The 10,181-nt window shown below is 33.4% G+C and overlaps 2 non-coding genes across 2 annotated transcripts; one reads left to right on the top strand and one right to left on the bottom strand.

Moving 5' to 3' along the window:
- The first annotated feature begins 7,472 nt into the window (after window positions 1–7,472).
- On the top strand, window positions 7,473–7,636 carry LOC126030383 (U1 spliceosomal RNA). Its single transcript, XR_007503114.1, has one exon. It is a non-coding gene; the product is annotated as a U1 spliceosomal RNA (small nuclear RNA).
- Window positions 7,637–8,501: 865 nt separating this feature from the next.
- On the bottom strand, window positions 8,502–8,634 carry LOC126032077 (small nucleolar RNA SNORA51). Its single transcript, XR_007503813.1, has one exon. It is a non-coding gene; the product is annotated as a small nucleolar RNA SNORA51 (small nucleolar RNA).
- Window positions 8,635–10,181: the final 1,547 nt, after the last annotated feature.

Here is a 10,181-nt window from a genome sequence, read left to right as displayed (position 1 = left end):
AACAACCTTCACAGTACACATTTTTTGCTACCAATTTCAACAATTTCAACATTTTCCCTCTCACTCTCCCTAATGCCCTCTTCCCTCCTATCCACCCTCCCCCATCTCCTTCTAAGGCATATATTTTACCTCTCTCTCTTTCTCCCTCCCTCTCTCCCTCCCTCCCTCTCTCTTTCTCAGCACTGTGATTTACACTATTAATGAAGGGGTGCCATGCATACATCACTTTCATAGTAATCTCTTCTGTACTAGAACTGCATTCTCTGATCTTTGTGGCAAGCTTCCTACATGGACTGATCCTCCTAATCCCCATTTCTAATGTTTCTGAATCTTATCCCTCCCACTGTCTTTTATTTTCCTTATATTTCACAGACAATTAAGATTATTCTTTGTTTATTGTTCTCTTTATGACTCATTTCTCTCAGCATGTTTTGACCCATATATCTATGTTCAGTATTTACTCTAGTTCTGTGCTCAGGAATCATTCTTGGTAGGATCCATGAATCATATGGGGTTTTAGGAATAGAAACTCAGACTGGCTGATGCAAGGATAGCACCCTACCCACTGTCCTCTCACTTTGTCTCCAGTGAATACCAATCCTGAAAACAAGCCTCACTTTTGTGAAGGCTTCTGTGAAGGCTTCAATCTAGTGGGTAGTAACATTGAATGAACTAAGTAAATAAAAATAACGAGATAAAAAAATTAGGTACAAAGATAAAGTGATTATGATTATGGTCATCAAGAGGACTGCTGAGTGAAATTTTTAAGCTGAATAAATGATCATTGAATATCTCAAGAAATAATAGTCCTGAGAATGGAGATACATACATTTGCAAATTCTCTGAAGTAAGTACCACAGTATATTTTAAGAACAACAGAAACATTAAAATAGCTGTAGAAAAATAGAGAATAAGAAGATAAAAGACTAAGTCAAAACAGAAATGAGAAATATCATGCAGATCTTGTAAAATAGTATAGATTTTTATTTTTTCATCTAAATAAAATAGGAAACCCTAGACAATTTTGTGCATAAGAAAGAAATAATATAACATTTATTTATCAGTAAACACTTACTTGAATTGAGATGGATATTAGATTAGGATGTTAGCAGGAGAGTAAGTTAAATCGCTATTTCAATCATCTATCGGATTATTTATGTTGTTAACAATGATGGTAGCAGTGAATTATTATAGATATTATCTGAATGCAAATTTAAGAGATTTACTAACGAGTTGAAAGCAGAATAGAAAATAAGGAAGGATAATTATAGCTATAATAATTAGGGTATAAATAAATTCTCATCAACGGAATAGGCAAAAATTATAGGAGAAATATATTTGTTTGGACAAGATGAGAAATTACATTTTGTACCTGCAAATTTTGACATGTCTGTTACATAACATATTAGGAATATATCAGCATTTTGTATAGGAATCTGTATCTCAAAAATATTTAAATGTAAATTGCAAATTTTCTGTTTCAAATGATTTTTACATTCATTAACCTGGATATGATCATTAATGGTACATGTTTTCATATATATAAAAGTATTTTTAATAAATCCAAAATTAATAGTTAACAATAAAGGATAAAAACTGACTGCTTTTTTTCTGAAAAAAAACTTTAAATAAGTTACTAAGTGAAAGGTGATACCTTTATTAAAATTCTATTGCTACATAAAGTAAACTAAAATATAATTTACTGATATGAAGGAATTCGAACAGGATTTTAAAATATCAATTAAAGCGAATTTTTTTAATTTTCATTTTCATTTGGGGCCACATCAGGTGGCACATAGGCTTATACTGGGAATCATGTGGTGTTGGGAATCAGAGGGGTCAGATGCATGTAAGACAAACACCTTAATTTCTAGCCCTTGTTAAAGTGGATTTTGGCTTGAATTTAAAAAAAAATAGGCATAGGTGTCATCCATTGATAACCCTTTTAACATGCTGGTCTCTAAAATAACAGTAGAGAGAGATGTGGTTGTTTTTTAAATTGTTTTATGTTTTAAGTAGAAGACATCTCTTTTTGAAATACTTTATTTAAAGTTTCTCACTGTAACTTTACTTTCAGAGCTTATTCATAGCCATAAATGCATGTATTTTAAGCTGTACTAGATGACAACTTGAAGGGAATTAAAAATCATACTTTACTCATAGAGGAAGAAGTCATGAATAATCACTGTAAATTTATCATGGTAAAGTTGTCTTAATTTATAGTTGCAGTGACATATGTCTGATATCAGATGTTCTTAGTGTCTAGTCAATATAACAACCATAATGCATTTCCTTAGTAATTAGTCCCGAAGTATTTCAAATGTGAAATTTCGATGTGAAAGCATTTCAAAGACAAAAGAGTTTGAATCTCATTTTATAGTACAGTATCCTTTTCCCCTGTCTATTTACAGACATGATTTTGATGATTCATGGGGAAAATTTTTATTAAATAAGGTGTTTGACTGCAAGGCTAAAGTATGCAATTCAGTTTTAGTAAAAGGAAAGAATAAAAGACTTTCACTTCAAATGTTGATAGGTAGGTAAAAATTATTTGGATCTTAGAAAATTTCTATTCTTGTTTTTCAGATTCCTCAGTGAAATAAGAATAATTAAATCAAGAAAAGAATGTCTAAAAAGATCTTAGAAAATTGCAAAAAGAATGGAACAAGTGAAAGAATTGGAGCATCATAAATGTACATCTGACAGCAGTAAACACCAAGTTTATTTTAATAGAAAAATATTAAGTGCTGTTGCTTTTTTATACTGTTTCTCTCCAATCCTGTGCAATCACACAATCATAAGCATTGAGGAGAGAAAAATTAGATTTAACAGTTTTAGCTTTACAAATAAATGTCATGACATAAATGAGGGCTAAAATGTGGATGCTGAATACAACGAAGTAATATACTTGTTCAGAGAATTTAAACTTAATAAAATGGCAAAAAAAAAATAGGAACTTGATAAAGGAACTAGTAATAAAAATTGCTAAAATCGATGAATTGAAGTTTTCCATGTTGTTCTAAGGTTTATGAATTGGGCTTGAAGGAGAATTTTGGGAAGTGGTCAAGGGTAGATAGCTTGAAGCTAACATCTAGGATATGCTGTGTTTAATTCTCAGAAATATCACAATGAATCTAATAAAACAAAATTAATTTTATAGGGTCTTACTGCTGTAAGAGTAGATACAGCCTTAACAGAACCTTAGCTATGTTTCACAAGAAGAAAATATGGAGAAATAAATGCTAAAGTAGTATGAACTTGTGTTTTAAAATGAAGTTTTCAAGGCTGAAGACAGAATTGAATGAAACTTGTGATATACTTGTTTAGAATATGTTAATAAATAAATGGAGTTTCTGGAAAAAAAGACTAGATAAGTAGCTACAGTTTTAGGGTAATTTTCTAGTATTAGCTGAGTTAAAAGTAGAAACAGATTTTCCAAATTCATTTAATTTTTTATTATGAAGTGAGGCTTTTGCAGACAGTACCACATTGCTCAGAGTTAGCTCAATCCTAATCCAAAAGTACAGTAAACTAGGCTTCAATAATTTTCACTCTTCAAAGTAGAATAAGATTATTGGCATAAACAAGCAGGAATTTTGCAACCAATAAATGATTCTGATTAAATTGATTTTTGTAATAAAATTCCTGCATGGTATAATGAGAAAAATATGCTAAAAACTTTGAATTGCTTTTCACGTAGACAGTATTGAGCATGGTAGAAGCATGCCCACATGCTTGTCTTTTTCATTTTGGGTTGAATATTTGCAAGTTTAAAGAGAAAAATAGGGCTTCACATTTCCTTATTTATTAATAAAATTTATATTTGCACTAACTACTCTAGTATATAAAATTACCAAATGGAATAATTCATGAATATTTTAACTTTATGATGAATGATTTTATGTAGTTTATTATGTTACAAACTTGTAGTATTATAAAATAAACTTTCATTGCTAACTATAATATTTCTGCAGAAATATTGTTTATTACTGTAAAATAATACAATGGTAATTTTCATAGTTATTGAAATTTCTTTCACACTATGCTTTATATTCAATAATAAGATAGTTCTGGTTTGTTAGGAATTATATAGTTGAATATCCAGGATCTTTTAGCAAAATTTAAAACATGTATTTATGCAGTGAAATTACTAGTGATGGATACATGCTTGTGTATTCAGAACCGTGTTTTAGTTCATACTTAATCACTTAAATGAATTATCCATTAACTCTAGAACAAAAATTCTCAAAAAATAACTTTAAATGTATATGTTAAATGCTTTATATATACTTAAAAGTATTCTTTTTCCCTTTGTCTCTCAAACCGAGGATAAGAGCCTCTAGAAGGACTCTGCCCATTTTCGGCATATTTGATTTTTACCCCATTTTGTTGCTTTTCTCTTCTTCAAACAAAACTACATAACTTGAACTATCTAGTCCCGCCTCCCAAAAAGAGGGGGAAATAATGGAGGGTACCAAGACCAAATAGTTGTATGATCACTAAGTAGTAAGCTAGATGTCCCGTCCTGCAGGACTCTGCTATTCCGTGGGTGTATAGAGGGGTTCCAGCCTGTAAAAAGAATGGGGGGGAGGAGGAGAAGAGAGGAAGACCAAGTAAAGTGTCTTATCAAGGTCTCGCTTTATTGATGGGTACAGGCTCTTTTAAGCATGATTAAAACAGGGGGTGGAGAAGAACCAAAATGGAACTTCCAGCATTACAGATAGTCTTTACAGGGTGCATCCCTGTAATTAAACTTTACATATTGTCTTTACACAGGAACCAATTTTCACCTTAAGATAGTAAAGCTTCAAAGATATCTCAAGCTTCCTGGAATGTATGCCTGATAGGAAACTGTGACATTTCTTAGGGCTCTGGGCTAGTCAATGCCTTCCAATGGTCCTCAAACTACGGCCCGCGGGCCACATATTGTATTTATTCTCATTTTGTTTCTTCACTTCTAAATAAGATATATATGCAGTGTTCATAGAAATTTGTTCATAATTTTTGTTTTTACTATAATCTGGCCCTCCAACAGTCTGAAGGACAGTGAGCTGGCCCCTGTTTAAAAAGTTTGAAGACCCCTGGTAGGCTATGTATTCTTGCCACACAGACTGGTTTGTCCTGCTGAATTCCATATCAGGGTTTGATCTCTGCCTGTCTCTGACAGCTAGACACAGAGGGGACCACTCATTCTAGCAGCGGGGGGTGGGGTGGGGTGGTGGTGGGGGGAGAGGGAGGGTGGGGATATGGAGGCAGGATGGCAACGGGGGTGGAGGGAGGACAATTTGGTGATGGGAATCCCCCTGATTCAATGTTAATATGTACCTAAAATATTACTGTGAAAGATATGTAAGCCACTATGATTAAAATAAAAATTATATTAAAAAGAAAAAGTGAAGCAATAAAAAAAGAACATATAATATGTATATAATGCCTAATAGTCATTGTTTAAAAACTCCAAGGAGGGGCCAGAGCAGTGGCACAAATGGTAGGGCACTTGCCTTACACTCGATAACCTGGGATGGACTACGGTTTGATCCCCTGGCATCACATATAGTCCTCCAAGCCAGGAGCGATTTTGGAGCATATAGCCAAAAGTAACTCCTGAGCGTCGCCAGTTGTGACCTAATAAACAAAAACAAACAAAGAAACCTCCTAGGTGATGCCCAGATATAAAATACATATTTAAAAATATAGCACATGATGCTGTCAATCTAGGACCTTCTAAATTTTATATGTATCGATTTTGTAAAGTTTACATGTGTGAAAGTATAGCTCAACCACAAAAATATAGGGTTTTCTTGAAGATAGACCTAAAGAACATTTCATCATTGAGTGACATTCATGGATCATATGTACATACATCTTATAATATGAGAGCAATTTATGAAAAGCTCACCTGGTAATAGAAACAGTGTATCAAAAGTGAAAAATATTTTAATTACTGAATCCAGAAAAATAAAATTGAATAAATCAATGAAGAATTATTGAATAAATGTAAAAGTATCTTAAAACACATTTTCATCCTAAAACATATTATTTGCTACATCCACTTTAAGAAATTGTTAAGGAAGCAAATACATTCCACTTAAGATAGCTTAATATGACATCATTTAAAAATGCTGATCAAGGTAACCTATGAAGTAAATGCCTAAACTTGGACTATAAATTGCATTCTGATATCAATAGAAATCACTTTTTCCAAAATTTATTTTCTACTTTTGTATATATTTACCTTTATATCTTTAAATTGAAAGTGTGGGGAGGTGCATACCAAGAAGTATTCAGGAGCTACTTCCAACTTGAAGCTCAGGGTTGCTACTAGTGATCCTTGGGGGAACAAGTTATGCCAGGCTCAAACCCAGCTTCTGCAATCAAAACATGTACATCAGTCTATTGAGAACTTCCGTGGCTCTCAGATTATGAAATGCTTGCAGGGTACTAAAATGTATTTAATTTTTGTTCTCTGCAGCAGAAAAGGTAATAGAAACTGAGAATTGATTTTCAGTAGAAGGCTACTGAAGTTGCTTTCTAACTGCGGGCTATAGTAGGGCAATAGAGTTTACTGGTACAATTGTAGAGGGGTGTGGACACACGATATAAAGTGTGGTGTAGAATGTTTTATACATGAAACCCTACAAGTTACCGTTTTTGAAAAACATGATATCTGAAATAAATTATTTTAAAATAAAAACTGCTACAGTTAAAAGAAAAAATTCTATTTTATTAGAAAATAATTGCAAAAATATTATTTCCAAACCAGTGATAAGTTGAAAAATTAGCATATAATTGTATCATTAGTGTGAATCCAGATAAAAATAAGCCCCTTATAATTAGTGAGGAAGCAAACTATTACTCCCCTTAAAGCAGAGAAGCATACTATTGGAAAACAACTAATTTCTAAAATATTTCCTTAATCTTTTTCCAATGAAGAAATTTAATCCTACCTTTGTCTTCCTAACATTCTCTTAATGGAATCAAAATAAATAGCATGATGGAATCACTGATAAAGTATGGTTTATATTTGGTATTTCAGTGATGATGAAATATGGATGAAAATTTGTTCATATGGATGAATAAATCTTCTAATTGTGACTCAAATAGAAGAATAATCTAGTACAGAATCTTTGAAAATACCTACAGCATCATTAGAAACAGCTCCTGGGGGCTGGAGCGATAGCACAGCAGTAGGATATTTGCCATGTACGCAGCCAACAAAGGACGGATCCCAATTCGATTCCCTCTGGGCATCCCATATGATACCTCAAGCCTGCCAGGAGCTATTTCTGAGAGCAGAGCCAGGAGTAACCCCTCTGTGCTGCTGTGTGTGACCCCCACCTCCAAAAAAAAAAAAAAAAAGGAAATAGGTACCATGCAGTTAAAGTTTTACTGGAAGAAACAAAAAAAATGGAGAACTTATTCAGGCTAGCTTACATTAATTTTGTTATGCCCATTTACAATTAAGACATGGAATAATTACCTGGCAGGGAAGATACCATGATCATGAAAGTGGTTTCCCCAGGGCGGGGCTTGTCCATTGCACTCCACATGTGCTGACTCCTGCAATTTCCCAAAATGTGGGAAACTCGACTGCATAATTTGTGGTAGTGGGGGACTGCGTTCGCACTCTCCCCTAGCAAGATTAAAAAATATTAAGACATGGCAAAAGGCCATGGATTGTTACATTTTGTGATACTTTTCTCAGACTATTCCTTGAGTTAGCAAAGCCATGACTCCATTATATTTCATAGACAGTTCATGAAAGAGTGGAGCAATGTCTGAAATCAAGCAACTAATTACGTTATTCTTTCCAAATTTATGGATAAAGTTTCTCAGATCAGATCAGAACCAAGTTAACCAATAGATTTAAGAAATATATTGTCTTACAGTCAAGATATCAATTAAATTAAAGAATATATTAAAAACCAGTTGATCTCAAGCTGCTAAATAATAGTCACTTTAGGACTTTCAAAATGTGTGGACTTCAGAAAGATTTATTGGTTTTGCACAACTGTTGGTAGACTGCAACTGTTTTTTGACAGTCATTCTACTACAAAGTGCAGGTCTTCATCAGCAGTTGCATGGTGATTTTATTATGAAAAAGTGAAATACACTTGTTTATTAATTTATGAATAAATATATGTTGATTACTTACTTAGAAAACAGCAATGTGCTAGGTGCTATGATATGAAGAAAAGAACACAGTATTTTACCTTAATAAGCTCACAGTCTATTAAAAAAACAAGCATATAAACAATCGTTAAATCATTTGGCACACAATCACAATGATAATAGTAAAATCCAATCATTAATTTTACAGACGTTTAAAGCCTATAGACTGAGTGACCTCATGCAGCCTAAATTATCAGGACAGTTTTCCTGGATGATGATGTGCTGATACTGAATCTAGTAGAGTAGACATTATTGCAAAAGAAAATGGTGAGATAGAAACTTCCCTTAAACAGCCTACCTCCACTTGTCTTTTCTTTTCTTTTTTTTTTTTTTATCCCCCAATTCACAATACATACCCGGCAAGGGGCCTGTGTTGAGGTGTATATGGGGTGCCTTTACTGTACCTCCTCTTTCTATACAGCCAGTGTAAAGAACACAGCCTGTGGTAAGATTTGGGAGGCCTTATCTTATCTTTTATTTATTTTATTTTTTTTTCTTCAGAGCAAACTAAAGTTGTTTTTTTTTGTTTTTGTTTTTTTTTTTAAAGTAAGAATTCATTTAAAGGACAAAATTGATTAACATAATGAGGTAAACTAATATAACATAATATAGTGACATAACATAACATATAATATAATTGATATAATAATACATGTAAGTCAAAGAAAATTTCTGATTAAAAACACAATTTTTTTTTCATAATGGCTTACATATCTTTCACTGTAGTATTTTGGGTACATATTCACATTGAATCAGGGGAATACCCATTTATAAAATTCATTTGGAACCATAAAAGACCCAGGATAGCTAAACACATTCTGAAAAATGAGAAGTTGGGAGGTATCTCCTTCCACTTGTCTTTTCTTCCAGGCACTCTGGTCGCTCTCCCACTAGTCCTGCCCCATACAGTCCGGACAACCTGCTCCATGCATGCTTTTCCAAGGCCCATATTCCTGTGGAGAGAGGCACAGGTATCTGTAGACCACCCACGATACCAGATTTCTTCGTAAATGAGTTCTCAGATATTTTCACCAAGAAAATAGAATTGTGTGAGTGGACCCTTTCCTGACCCACCAGCAGTGCTTGTATGCACATTGCCGTGAAGAGAGAAGCCTCCACACCCAGCTGTGCTCAGGAATTACTCTTGAGTCTGCACTCAGAAATTGCTCCAGGCAGGCTCAGGAGACCATATGAGATGCCAGAATCAAACCCTGGTCCATATCCGGCCTGCCACATGCAAAGCAAATGCCCTACCACTTTGTTATTGCTCTGACCCCATATTTTTAAAATATTCACCCTCCTAAGACTGAATTAAGAGGAAGTAAATATCTAAACAGACTACAAGAAAGGAAATGTAATCAAGAATTAAGAATGTTCTGGGGGGTGAGTTATAGTACAGCAGGCAGGGCATTTTCCTAGAACATGTGGACCTGGGTTTGATTCTTAGCATTCCATATGGTTCTGGGCCTGAGTCTGCGAAGAGTCATTCCTGAGTGTTGAGACAAATATAAAAAGAAAAACTAAAAAGAATCTTCCCCAATCTTTCTTAAAAGATATGTCGGGTCCATACAAGTTTATCAATGAGTTCTACCAAAATTCCACAGAAGGTATTACCTAAACTTCCTAAGTTTTCTAACTTCCAAAATATTTTTTAAAAGTGAATTTTTATAATAAAAACTTAAAAACTAATACCAAAATCAGAAAGATATGCAACTAAAAATTAAGCCAATTTCCCATATTAACTAATATAGAGATTCTGGATAAAATGTAAGCAAATATGATCAAATGGAATACATTACAGAGATGCAAAGTTAATTTATCATATGCAAGTAAGCATCATATTAACAAAATAAAGATAAAAACAATATGATCAAATCAATAAATGCAAATATAACTTTAGAAAGCATTCAACATCCATTCATGAAAAGAAAAACTCAACATATCAGGGATAGAAGGAAAATACATCTAAATAATAATGCTTATATTCAACAAACCCAAGACAGCAAACT

The sequence above is a fragment of the Suncus etruscus genome, chromosome 1, assembly GCF_024139225.1.
Source record: "Suncus etruscus isolate mSunEtr1 chromosome 1, mSunEtr1.pri.cur, whole genome shotgun sequence".
Taxonomy (NCBI): Eukaryota; Metazoa; Chordata; class Mammalia; order Eulipotyphla; family Soricidae; genus Suncus; species Suncus etruscus.
Note: the sequence above shows the minus strand (reverse complement) of the source record. Positions and strands in the feature narration are given on the sequence as shown.